Below are 13399 nucleotides of genomic sequence, written 5' to 3' on the forward strand. Positions count from 1 at the left end.
CAACTTAATAAATGATTCATTAAAACCAAAATGATTCAAAGTTCTAAGCTTAAAATCCCATTCTAACAAATCAAATGCTTTCGTAAAATCTATAAAAAACAACTGCCTCCTCGATTTTGTATGTTTCTGAGTAGTCTATAACATCTTGGATTTGTCTCAGATTAAACCTAATAAATCTGTTTTTAACATAACCAGTTTGATCCTCATTTATAATTTTTGGAAGTTCCTTTTTTTAACGTTGAGCAAGAACATATGGCAACATTTTAAAATCTATATTTAGAACAGATATTGGACAATAGTTTTCCAAAACTAAAGGGTCCCCTTTTTGAATATCAAAGTTAATATACTAGTACGTTGTGAATATGAAAGACTGTTTCTATCGTTTCCTTTATTTAAGACATGTACCAGTAGTAATTTAAGTTTATTCCAAAAAATTCTACTGTAAGTCCATCCAGACCTGGAGATCTTTTTAAATCATTTTATAGATACCATGTGTGCATTCCTCTTCTGTAATTTTCCCATCGCATATAAGTTTTATATCATTTTTATCAACTTTATTTTCTAATTTTGTATCACTGATATATTTGTCTGTTAAATCTTTGTTAAAACTTTTTTTATTATACAAATTTTCATTATAATCTTTTATTTTGTTCAGAAGTTTCTCTTGATCCGAAATTATTTCCCCATTATCTCCCTTCATCTTACTTATTGGTTTTTTTTACCTGTCTTCTGTTTTCTAACCCAAGGAAATAAGAATTATTTGTTTCACCAAACTCTACCCATTTTTCTCTAGATCTCACTTGAGCTCATTTAGTCTTCTCTTCATATATCTTATTTAGCTCTTCTTCAATATCATTTATTTCTTTTTCTATTTCATTCGCATCTATGTATGTCTTGTCCCTTATTTAATTTTTTCTTCCAAGTCTTTTTCCGAAGTATGTCTTCGCCCCTTGGTTAACTTTGCTTAATTTTTACAATAATTTGAGGTTACTTCCCTTACCGCGATTTTAAAAACATCCCATAATAATCTACCATCTAATGTTTCCTTTTCCGAAACATATTTATCCATCACATTATTGATCAGTTCTTGGTAATCTTTATCTTGCAAAACTGAATTATTTATTTTCCAATACCAATTGCCCCTTTCTGCTACCCCTGGTTTAAATTTGAGAAATATACTTTGTGATCAGTAGACCTAATAACAGCCGGTTTAATTTTACAAAATTCTACAAGGGTTAAAAAATCTGACCCCATGAAGATCATGTCAATCCTACTAGTTTGCGACCGATCTCTTTTTTCCATGTGAATTGCAGTTTACATTCATTTAAGTTTCTCCAAACATCTGACAGTTTGTTAGATGTTATCAAATTTTTTAAACCGTGTACGGGTTGAGTAAATTTACATGGACGCATATATTTTCTATCAATTGGTTTAAGTGTCTCATTAAAATCGCTCCCAAGTATGGTATTCTTAGACCGTGTTCTTTCAAATCATCACTGACCTTTTTTGAAAAAGAATTTCTAGATATTTTACAGTTAGGTTTATAATTGTACTTAAATTTCAACACACGACACAAATTAACAATTTTATAACACTAAATTGCTACACAATTGAAATGTATATTCATTATTTTAGTTAATACATAGTTGTTACACATTTTTTTACAACCTAAATAATAATTACAAGTACCTATCACTTGGTGTGACCTAAAACCAATTGTTCCGCTATTGAACCTCGTGTATGTTTTGTGTATTTTAAAACACATTGTAATTTTATGTGGATAATTTGCTGGTGTAATTAACGCATGATAGTTGAATAATTCAGAAGATCTGTGTTTGAATGGAAAATACTACGCAAATATCTGCTATATCAACAAGGTGTACTCGATTCGATTAAAAGGCGGAGAATTTAATGCCGTTCATGTTGTTACGGTTAAACGCAAATTGTTCGTTGCATGTTTGATTATACATATATTGCTTTTTTTAATATATAGAACTCTGCATGAACTAGACATAAAACATATAACAATGGGGATTTGCCTCGATATATTCCGAACCGTGAGGAATTTCTTCTGATCTACGCTAGCATGGTTTGTTCAATTCAATACAATGAAAATAGTCAGGTTTTATACAGTATATATCTATACGTGGTTTATTTTTTGTGCTAGAACTAGACATTTTTAACTTGGAACTGACTCACCAGGACTAAATATTAGATAACTGACCAGACCAAGACAATGTTATCTGAGAACTGACTCAACAGGACAATATATGGGATTTCTAAAAATTGACCAAACTAGACAATATTATCTTGGAACTGACTCACTAGGACTACATATGGGATATCTAATAATTGACCAGAACTAGACAATGTTACTTGAGAGTTGAATCACCAGGACTATATATGGATTATCTGATAATTGACCAAACTAGACAATATTATCTGAGAACTGACTCATAAGGACTCTATATCGGATATCTAATAATTGATCAGAACTAGACAATTTAATCTGGGATCTGACACACCAGGACTATGTATGGAATATCTGAAAATTTACCATGCCTAGACAGTATTAACTTGGAACAGACTCACTAGGACTATATATCTGATAATTGATCAGAACAAAACATTTATAGTTATGTTTTATTTTGCAAGGGCAAGAAAAAAAATCTACAAACCTGAAACTGAAAAAGGTTCATGTCATATCATTTTCATTTTTCAAACTTGCTTTTTCTTGCTGTGATGTATGTTTACACAGTTTTGACTGCTGGGTCCCAATTATAGTAACAATAACCTGCTATTTTGATGGTATATGTAGTCTGTTAAATTAATGGTATAGGTATTCTATCTAGTACCTCCTGTAGCTCTGTGAATGTGATGAACATTTCCAACTCTACTCCTCGACGCAGACGCAGTCATGGTCATCGTCATTATACACCACCTACTATCCATGATGTCTCTATTAATGACCTGCTGCCATTTATACAAAAGCCGAATATTCATCACATTCGCACGAAACTTTATTCATTACCCCTTTCAAAACTTTATTCTCTGTACAACTTATGTTTGGAAACCACTATTACAAACCCTCATTCAAACCAATAAACATACAGCTATCATTTCGGAAATTGCAAGTCACAGACTTTTCAAACCAGTTCGCATTGGAAAAGTTGAAAAGAGAAAAGATCCTTTCTTAAACTTTCTTTTGCCAACAAAGGTCTCGATGCCATCAACTTGGGCAATATCCGTCATCATAAATCAGTTCACTCGAAAATACATCCCTATTTTAAAGATCGTCTGTACCTATCATTTCTTATACTAATACCAAACCAATGGCATCTAAAGTTTTCAATTACAAACACGTGATGCAGGATCTCAATTTTGACGACTTCAAGTCTAAACCTCCTGATTGCACCTGTGCAAGTTCCCCATTCATATATAATCCGGCTGACAACGTTATTACCGGTGACCAACATATTGTCAATAAAAGAGGGGCAAAAGATACCAGAGGGACGTTCAAACTCATAAATGGAAAATAAACTGACAACGCCATGGCAAAAAAAGAAAAAGACAAACGGACAAACAATAGTACACAAAAAAAGTAAAATAACAAAAATACCGAACTCCAAGGAAAATTCAAAACGGAAAGTCCGTAATCCAATGGAAAAATCAAAAGCTCAAACACATGAAAACGAATGGATAACAACGGTCATATTCCCGACTTGGTACAGGCATTTTCTTATGTAGAACATGGTGAATTGAACCTGGTTTTATAGCTAGCTTAACTTCTCACTTGTATGACAGTCGCATAAAATTCCATTATATTGACAACAATGTTTGAACAAAACGTTCAGACATAATAGGTAAACATGTCAAAAATAGGAGTATAGCAGTCAACACTGTGTTAAAATCTTAATCACTATAAAAACAAACAAATATGTCAACAAAGAAAAACAAAAAGACATATAGACAAAGTACATTAGCAAAAACGAAAGACAAGAATACAAAAATTTACCATAGCATAATAACACAATGGCGGGATGTATAAGTATCGAGCCACGTCAAATGGATATACCCAAAAATAGACTAAACAGTAAAAGTAATATATACAAAGACAAATTAAAGAACACTATAACACGTAATTAAGATGATAAACAACGTCAGTACCTAGAATCTATACTTCAAGACCATCGTGTATTATTTGTGAAGTTGATACGGAATATTTATCAACAAGGTCTTGGTATCTTCCGATGAACTTTTTTTAGACATAACCCTGGTTCATCAACTTTCTGCTCAGACACTGATGACGATTTACAAAGTCTGAGTAGCAGCTGCAAGCTCTTGAATACCGAATGAGTTGGGAAATGTATATCCCATATGCAGACGAAGTTGGTATATTGCTACTAAGGTGGGGGAAATTGATAATTTCAAAATTAAAATCGTCTCGTTTGTCATAGATTCTAGTACTGAGATGACCGCTTATGTCAAATTCGAGGTATTAGTCTAACTAGAGGCTCTAAAGAGCCTGTGTCGATCACCTGATTCTACTTTGGTTTTCGAAATCATGTAAAAATAGATTAAAATCATAACAGATACCCTTATAATGATTGAGGCCAAAAATGGTTTAATATTGGCCCGTAATTTAATCAAAAGCAGAAGACTTTTGTAAAGTTTACAGAAATTACCAATAAATTCATTGAAATTTTAGAAAATGACTTTATAAGGACAATAACTCCAACAAGATTTCAATTGACAATTTGGTCATGTTGACTTATGTGTAGATCTTCTTTTCTTGATATTGTTGCAGTTTACATTACAGTATATCTCAATCTATAAAGATACATGTATTAAGGTCTTCATCAGCACCTCATAAGGAACATTTATGCCATGTTTGGTTTCAATCCATTCAGTGCTCCTCTAGAAGAAGCATTTGTATGTATTTCTTAAAGGTTTTATGTTAAATTAAGTCCCCTGCTGGCGGTCATCTTGGATGATGGTTCGGCTACAAAGTAACAACACTTGGTCAGCAATTCATTAGGAACATTCATGCTATGGTTGGTTTCATTCTATTCAGTGGTTCTCTAGAAGAAAACATTTGTATGTATTTCCCATAGGGTCCTATGTTAAACTTACTCCTCCTGCTGGCAGCCATCTTGGGTGACAAATCAGCTACAAAGTAACAACACTTAGTCAGCACCTCAAAAGAAACATTCATACCATGTTTGGTTTCAATCCATTAAGCGGTTTTCTAGAAGAAGACATTTGTATATATTTCCCTTATGTCATTTGCTAAACTAAGTCCCCTGTTGGCAGCCATCTTGGTTGATGGATTTGCTACAATGTAACAACACTTGGTCAGCACATCATTAGGACCATTCATGCCATGTTTGGTTTCATTCCATTCAGTGGTTCTTCAAAAGAAGACTTTTGTATGGCAGCCATCTTCAAAATGTAAAAAGTTAAGGACGACGACGACGGACGACGACAACGGACAACGACGGACGACGGACGCCAAGTGATGAGAAAAGCTCACTTGGACCTTCGGGCAAGGTGAGCTAAAAATGAGGCAGTGGAAGCCGTGTATGTTGTTTCTTTAATTTATAGCTCTGGAGGTTATATTTTTGGAACCCAATCAGAAAAGTTTGGATTGTTAATTGAAAGAACATCATCAACATATCTGAATGTGAAATTTAATGATCTGACTTCTTTGATCTTCTTGTTTTTGACAAGTGTCTGAAGGAACTCCGACTCATATGAAAATAAGAAGAGGTCGACGAGGAGAGGCGCACAGTTCGTTCCCATAGGAATGCCGACAATTTGTTGAAAAAGTCTTCCTCCAAATTCAACAAATATGTTGTCAATAAGAAACTCCAGCATACTTATCACTTGTTCCTCTGTGTAGCCTGTTTTACCTTTTTGTTCAGTTTTAACAAAATATGCCGTATGGTATCCAAAAGTAATAAATTTATAGTGTATGCTACCATTTTTATGTTGAAAAGCATTTTGGATTATTTCTTTTAGACGATTTTTCAACTTCACATGGGGAATGTTGGTATACAGGGTTGAAAAATCAAAAGTTTTGATAGAACTAATTTCAGAGAAAGATCGAGATTTTCCAGAAGTTCTTTAGAGTTTTTTTAGAATCGACATATGGTTAATAGCACTACGCGAGTAAACAGTTTCACAGTATTTCTGAAGACCCTCTTTCACTGCGGACAGAATTTTTGTCAATCAAATGGACAATTCTTTATTCGAACATGCAGATGAGCCGGCAATGTACCGTTGTTTGTACGGAATTTTGTGAAGCTTAGGTATCCAATATAAACAAGGTAAGTCCTCCGATTTGCTGTTCAATGTAATGTTCATTGAAGCCATGAAGGACTTGTGATTCGCCAAAATCTCATCCTTGTCAAATGATATGTTTTCGTATGTGGGATTACCTGAGTGCTCATTTATTCCTTAGTCTTTTACAAGACACTCGTAGTAGTGCGATTGATATACAAAGACAATATCATTTGAAGCTTTGTCCGCAGGAACAACAACATACTTATCGTGAAGAGATGATAGACATTTCACAGCTTCTTTGTCTCTGAAAACGGACTTTGGTCGGTCATTCCCACAGTTTTTCAACTTATGAATTCGACGTTTTATCAGAGACCTGATTGTTTTTACCCAATCTGACAAAGTGTCCAATTCAACTTCTTGTTGTTTAGCCCAAGCTCTGGCGTAGTCCTCAATGGAATCCATAATTATTTTGAAGTTATGGTTCCAATTGAGGTGTTGAGGTTCTCTAAATTTAGGACCATGAGATATCATCTTTCGGAGATGTTCATGTTGAATTATGTTTAGATCCCCAGTAATAACATGGCCAGATGGGCTGTAAATATAAGGCGAGTGGGAACAGTCACATGTCAGAGGTTTTTTTAGGTATTGTTCTAAATCAAGGTCCTGCAATGCTTGTTTATAGTTAAATACTTTAGGTGCAATGGTTTTTGTGTAACTGTAGGATAAAATAGGAACAGACTGATTTTGAAAATAAAATGGAATTTTAGATGTTACCTTGTGATGTATAACGTTGCTGATGTTGATTGCATCAATTCCTTTATTGGTAAACTGAACAGGAAGGAATTTCCTCTGTTCATCGTGTAAAGGTTCCGACCTTACTGGTTTATAAAGACGGAAAAGAGCTACATCACAAATTATACTGACCAGTCTGTATATTGGAGAAATTGTATTTATGCATCCTTTGTCAAGTGCATAATCTCTCAAACATTTTAGAAAATTAACAGGCAGTGCAAAAAGAATAGTTCTAATGTAATGTAACCCTAGCGGATGATGAAGTTGTGACGGAAGGTCATCAAAGCTCCAAGAGGGCGATCTAGATTTGGAAGACTTTTTTACATTAGGCCGATGGTAATGTTTCATGGAAAAATCTTCAAAATACTGATGGATTCAGTCGAGGATTATGCCAGGTAATGGTTTAACGTGAGAAAGAGAACGTAGATACTCGTTCCGAATGGTTTAAGGCTGTGAGGTCGTTGATACAAATCAGAATTAAGAAACTGAATGGGTCTATTAATACCCATGCTTCATTCAAATCATCGTTAAAGACCCGAATGTTGCAAAACACTTGTCCTACCTCCATGACAAATATGTTGTTCTCTCCGCAGATAGAGCCGTATGGTTTAAGGCTGTTAGGTCGTTGATACAAATCAGAATTAAGAAACTGAATGGGTCTATTAGTACTCATGCTACAGTCATCGTTAAAGACCCAATTGTTGCAAAAAACTTGTCCTACCTCCATGACAAATATGTTGTTCTTCCCGCCGATAGAGCCCTAAAACAACATCTTTTTGTGTGTAGATCACATTACATAAACTGCTTGATAAATGAATAATGTAATGACAATTCAACATATACCCCCACGACACTTACTAAAGAGGAAATCCTGGATAATCATAGGTCTGTTCTATGTTCCTATGAATTTCAACAAAAGATGAAGAAATGGATCTTCCATCAATGTATTTGATACCTAAACTACACAAGTGTCCTTACAAACAACGGTAAATTGCTGGGTCTTCCAAGTGCTTCACGAAAACTCTTTCTAAATTATTAAGATCAATTTCATCAGCAAGCAAAGCCGGGCTTCAAAGTTATTCTGAAACTGCCTATTCTAGAGGTGGCATGAATCAGATGTGGATACTAAAACATTCCAAAGATCTTCTAGAGTACATACAATCTAAGACTCTTTTATTTTGTAATAGTATAAAAACATTTGACTTTTCAACACTTTACACAAGTAAGCCCCAGTCCAAACTAAAAAAAAATTGAAAGAGTTGGTCCTGCTTAGTTTCATAAAAAGGAATGGCCAACGTAGATATAAGTATCTTGTCTTAGGGAGGGATAAATCCTAATTTGTAAAAAATCACTCTGATTCAAACAAAAAATTCTCTGAAACTGACAATATCAAGATGCTTGATTTCTTAATTGACAACATATTTGTTAAGTTTGGAGGACGTGTTTTTCATAAAAACAATCGGCATATCCACCGTAAACAACTGTGTCCCTCTTCTTGCCGACTTTGTTCCGTTATTCGTATGAGGCTGACTTCATACAGGAACGAAAAGAAAGAAAAGAAGTTAGCAGTATCCTTTAACTTTATTTTCCGCTATATAGATAATGTTCTCTCACTAAATAATTCAAAATTTGATGACTATGTTGAACGCGTCTATCCCATCGAACTTGAGATAAAGGATACAACAGATGAAGTTAAGTCTGCCTCATATCTTGACTTACAGCTAGAAATTGACAATGAGGGTCGGTTGAAAACCAAACTTTACGACAAAAGGGATGATTTCAGCTTCCCAATTATGAAATTTCCATTTCTATGTAGCAACGCCTGCATACGGAGTATATATATCTCCCAGTTGATACGATATTCTAGGGCTTGTATTTCCTTGATAGATGGTTGCTGCTCACAAGGAAGCCATTAAACCAAGAGTTCCAAGTAATGAATTTGAAATCATTCCATCGTAAATTTTACGGACGCCATCACGAGTTGGTTAACCGTTATGGAATAACTGTTTCACAGATGATAGCAAATATTTTCCTAATGTCGTAACTACAATCCCGTGACCTTTTCACGAATGTGACATACCGAATTAGACTTATTACCGGTTTTGTACTAATATGAGAAACACGACGGGTGCCACATGTGGAACAGGATATGCTTACCTTTCCGGAACACCTGAGATCACCCCCAGTTTTTGGTGGGGTTCGTGTTGGTCAGTCTTTAGTTGTGTATGTTGTGTTTTGTGTACTAGTGTTTGTCTGTTGGTCTTCTTTTCTTTTTTAGCTAGACGTAATCAGTTTATTTTCGACTTAAGATAGATATAAAAAGATGTGGTATGAGTGCCAATGAGACAACTCTCCATCCAAGTCACAATTTGTAAAAAGTAAACCATTATAGGTCAAAGTACGCGTTACGGCCTTCAACACAGAGCCTTGGAATGAGTTTGAATGTCCCTCTGGTATCTTACGCCTCTCTTTTATCTCTATTTGGGTTGCTTACTATTCTTTTTCAATATAACGGAACTATAAACAACTGTCATACAAGTTGGATATTAAGCTAGCTGTAAAACCATGTTAAACCCACAGTTTCCTTCGGACAATGCCTCTACCAAGTCAGGAATATGGCAGTTGTTTTTCACGTGTTCCGTTGTTTAATAGCGTTTGATTTTGTCAGTTTTAATGAACTTTCCCTATATGAATATGCTTTGGAGTTCAGATGTTTTGTTTTACTTCTTTTATGTATTGTAGCATTGTATCTATCTAAATATGGACATGAAATCAATTTGAAGTTTGGCCTTTCAAACGAACTTCTGTTTTCACTAAATATCTTGATAACATCTGTCCTTCTATAAAGTAAATACCGAAAAATAGTGGCATAACAACTTCTGATTGAAAAAAAAAAATGTTTGAAATAGTTGCAGTAAAAAACTGAACATATGTTGGATGGTTTGGAAAAGAACCAAATGTTTTCATTTCTTAATTCACACTAAAAAAATAATTTTGTGGCAAAAAGCAAGAATTGTAGTCAGATAAAATCAAAATTATTTTTGAAGGTTTTTCTAGTATATGTCTGAAATGGTATCCATATAAACCCATCATAGATAACAGGATTAAAATTATGTACGCCAAACGCGCGTCTGGTCTAAGAAAGACTCATCAGTGAGGCCTTAATAAAAAAAAACAACTTTGAATTGGACAAATAAATGAATTGGAACTGATTACAAAACACACTCACAAGATAGCATCAAAGATCAACCTTTCTACAATAGAAATACAGGTAAACGTATAGTCTATGTTAATATTTTGTTGGTATCCTGCTTCTGTTTTGAGCGAACAGTTACATTAAACTAGACTAGACATTTCAATTTCTAAAGGGAAACTCCATACTAAAATTTACGACAAAAGAGACGATTTTTCATTCCCTATTGTTAATTTTCCTTTTTTAGACGGCGATGTTCCTTTGGCTCCATTATACGGTGTTTATATATCCCAACTCGTTCGTTATGCCCATGTGTGTAGTGATGTCATAGATTTTAACGAACGTAATCAATGCATCACTGGTAAATTATTAAGTCAGGAATTTCGTTACCATAAATTACTTAAAACTTTTACTAAATTCTTTCATAGATACAAAGATTTGATTAGTAAATTTGGCTGTACATGTAGAAAACTTATTAAAAACGGTATTGCACATCCTAAATTTTACGGTAATATTGTACTTAAAGCGCGGGAATCACTATGTGATCCGTGTAAACTCATCGAACCTTTAAACAAACTTATTATTAAAGGTTATCTTACCAATGCTGTAACTAGAACTTTAAATATAGTTTACATTGGCAAAAATATCGATTTTGTCATCAGCAAATTAAAACATAACTTAAGGAGTACGGGCTATAATGGCCTAAAATGGCCCCAGATTTACAAAATAATAAAAATTTAAACCCAGTAGATTTTTCTACATAAATTATTCGAATATGAGTTCCATTAAACAAAATATACCGATAAGAGATTTAAAAGATTTGATGCTTTTTACATAATTGGTGAGAAACGAAACATGAGATTTATTTTAAAAATGATGCCACCATAATTCTAATTACTAGTAGATATGTCTTTGGTGGTAATAAGCATAATGAGTACAAGTTTCATAACATTTGGTTGTGGCAAAGTAAAGTAAGTGAACGGAAACCGCAAAATTGCTAATTTTTCCACTTATAAAGGGGCATTACTCCAGAACAGTGAAAGTAACGCCACCTAAACTCTACATTGATCTGTGTTTGGTGATAAAAAAGATTGTGTATAAGTTTCAGGACATTTGCTTGTGGCAAACTAAAGTTAGAGACAGGAAACCAATTTGGAGATGTACAGATGGACTAGGGTAAACCGTAATGAATGCGGGTACGTTCGCCCAAAATCATGTTCGCTCCCATTCACGTTCTCTCCCTTTTACGTGTCAACCCTGCCGACTCTACATAAGTACTATAATAAAGATACACTTATATAAAGGAAAACACCCTTTAATGCATGTTTCTATATTTCTTCTTTTTAGATAATTAATATTAAGATTTTCTTCTTGTCGCTAAATTATTCTTCCCGTCGCTAATTAGTGAAACCCCACGGCGGGGGCATTAAAAACTTAAAAGGATTCCACTCAGCACTAGAGACAAAATATGTTAATGTCATCAATTATACCTGGTATGATTAAAAGAATATGTAAGGTATATGCATAATAATAAATGAAAAAATGTAATAACCAGCAATTTCATTGTAAGTGCAATGGTACACTATTTTACACCACAGATGGACTTTAGAATTGCATTTCATTACCACGTTCTCTTGAAGAAATACTACTGTTTGTCTGTAGTTTTGTTTGTTGATATTTCAACATTGATTCTTATCCATTTCCTTTGGAGTTTGTTACTTTTTACATTGTGCATCTTGATTTATTTTTTTTGTTGCAATCTTGTAAAACAAAAAACAAATTGCCGTTGCTATGGGCCAAAATTTGTTGCTAGGGAGAAATAACAATGATTTTGCCAAGAAATGTGCTTTACATTGTGTTACATTTTAACAGTGTATACGTGTAAAATTCCCTGCATGTTAAACAGGTTTGATTTTAAATATATATAGATTTAAGCTGTATATTTAGCATATTTAATGACTTTATCTCCCTCATTACACTGGTTGCTATGCAACAGAATATACAAGATAGACCCAAAATGCCATCATTTTCAGAAGGTCTGTGTTATTGAGTTACAACATGACAAATTAAATGAAATTTGGGGGTAGGTCCAAAAATGACCCTTATCGCCCCTTGTCCTTTGTATTCTTTTCAAACGGGATGTATAAATATACACTCACGTCATTTTTTATATAGAGGTAAACTCCTAAATATCCTACTGCCTGTCGATACTTTTATTTTTGGCATTGCACAAGTCATGTCTTCTCTGACTATCCATGACGTTAAAATACTAAATCCCTGGGATGTGTTTAGTTGATTTTAGTCTCTGATGTATGATTTTTTATTAATAATTGTTTTTGGCTTTTAACTAGCTTTCAGTAACTGCGAGTACTCTCAAATCGTACTTTCGTGTTAATTTGACCTGTTGATACAATTTGTAATGCTTTTTTGTTATTTAATGTTTACTCATTTAAAGTTATATCTCGTCTCTCTATTTTTAAAATATACCAGCTTTGATAATTGTTTGGTATGACTATAAATTTTCACTCCTGTTTTCGTACTATGAACAACAAAATTATTTATTTTGTAAAAAATATTTCCGTTCTCCACTACTGTACAAACTTATTTTCATTTACCTGTGTACATTATTGTATTTGGCGGCATTTTGTTCAAGGTTATTTTTTCTTTCTGAAATTGTTTAACATTTCACCCCTTATTTTATTTATTTTGTATTTACATTGTGTCATAGATCAAATTTATTCGTTCAGTGTATATTCACTTTTGTGTTAATATGTCTTTTGATTGAGTTAAGCCATTTCAATAGATATTTAATAGTATGTCTTTCTATGTTGTGAAGTTACACTATTGTTTCAGGTGAGGGTGAAGGTTGGTACCTATCAAAACGTTTAAACCCGCTGCATTTGTTTGCACCTGTCCTAAGTCAGGAACCTGATGTTCGGTGGTTGTCGTTTGTTGATGTGGTTCATAAGTGTTTCTTGTTTCTCTTTTTTTATATAGATTAGACCGTTGGTTTTCCGGTTTGAATGGCTTTACACTAGTCAATTTTTTGGGCCCTTTATAGCTTGCTGTTCGGTGTGAGCCAAGGCTCCGCGTTGAAGACCGTACTTTGACCTATAATGGTTTACTTTT

This window comes from Mytilus californianus, unplaced genomic scaffold (assembly GCF_021869535.1).
Source record: "Mytilus californianus isolate M0D057914Y unplaced genomic scaffold, xbMytCali1.0.p SCAF_4, whole genome shotgun sequence".
Lineage (NCBI taxonomy): Eukaryota > Metazoa > Mollusca > Bivalvia > Mytilida > Mytilidae > Mytilus > Mytilus californianus.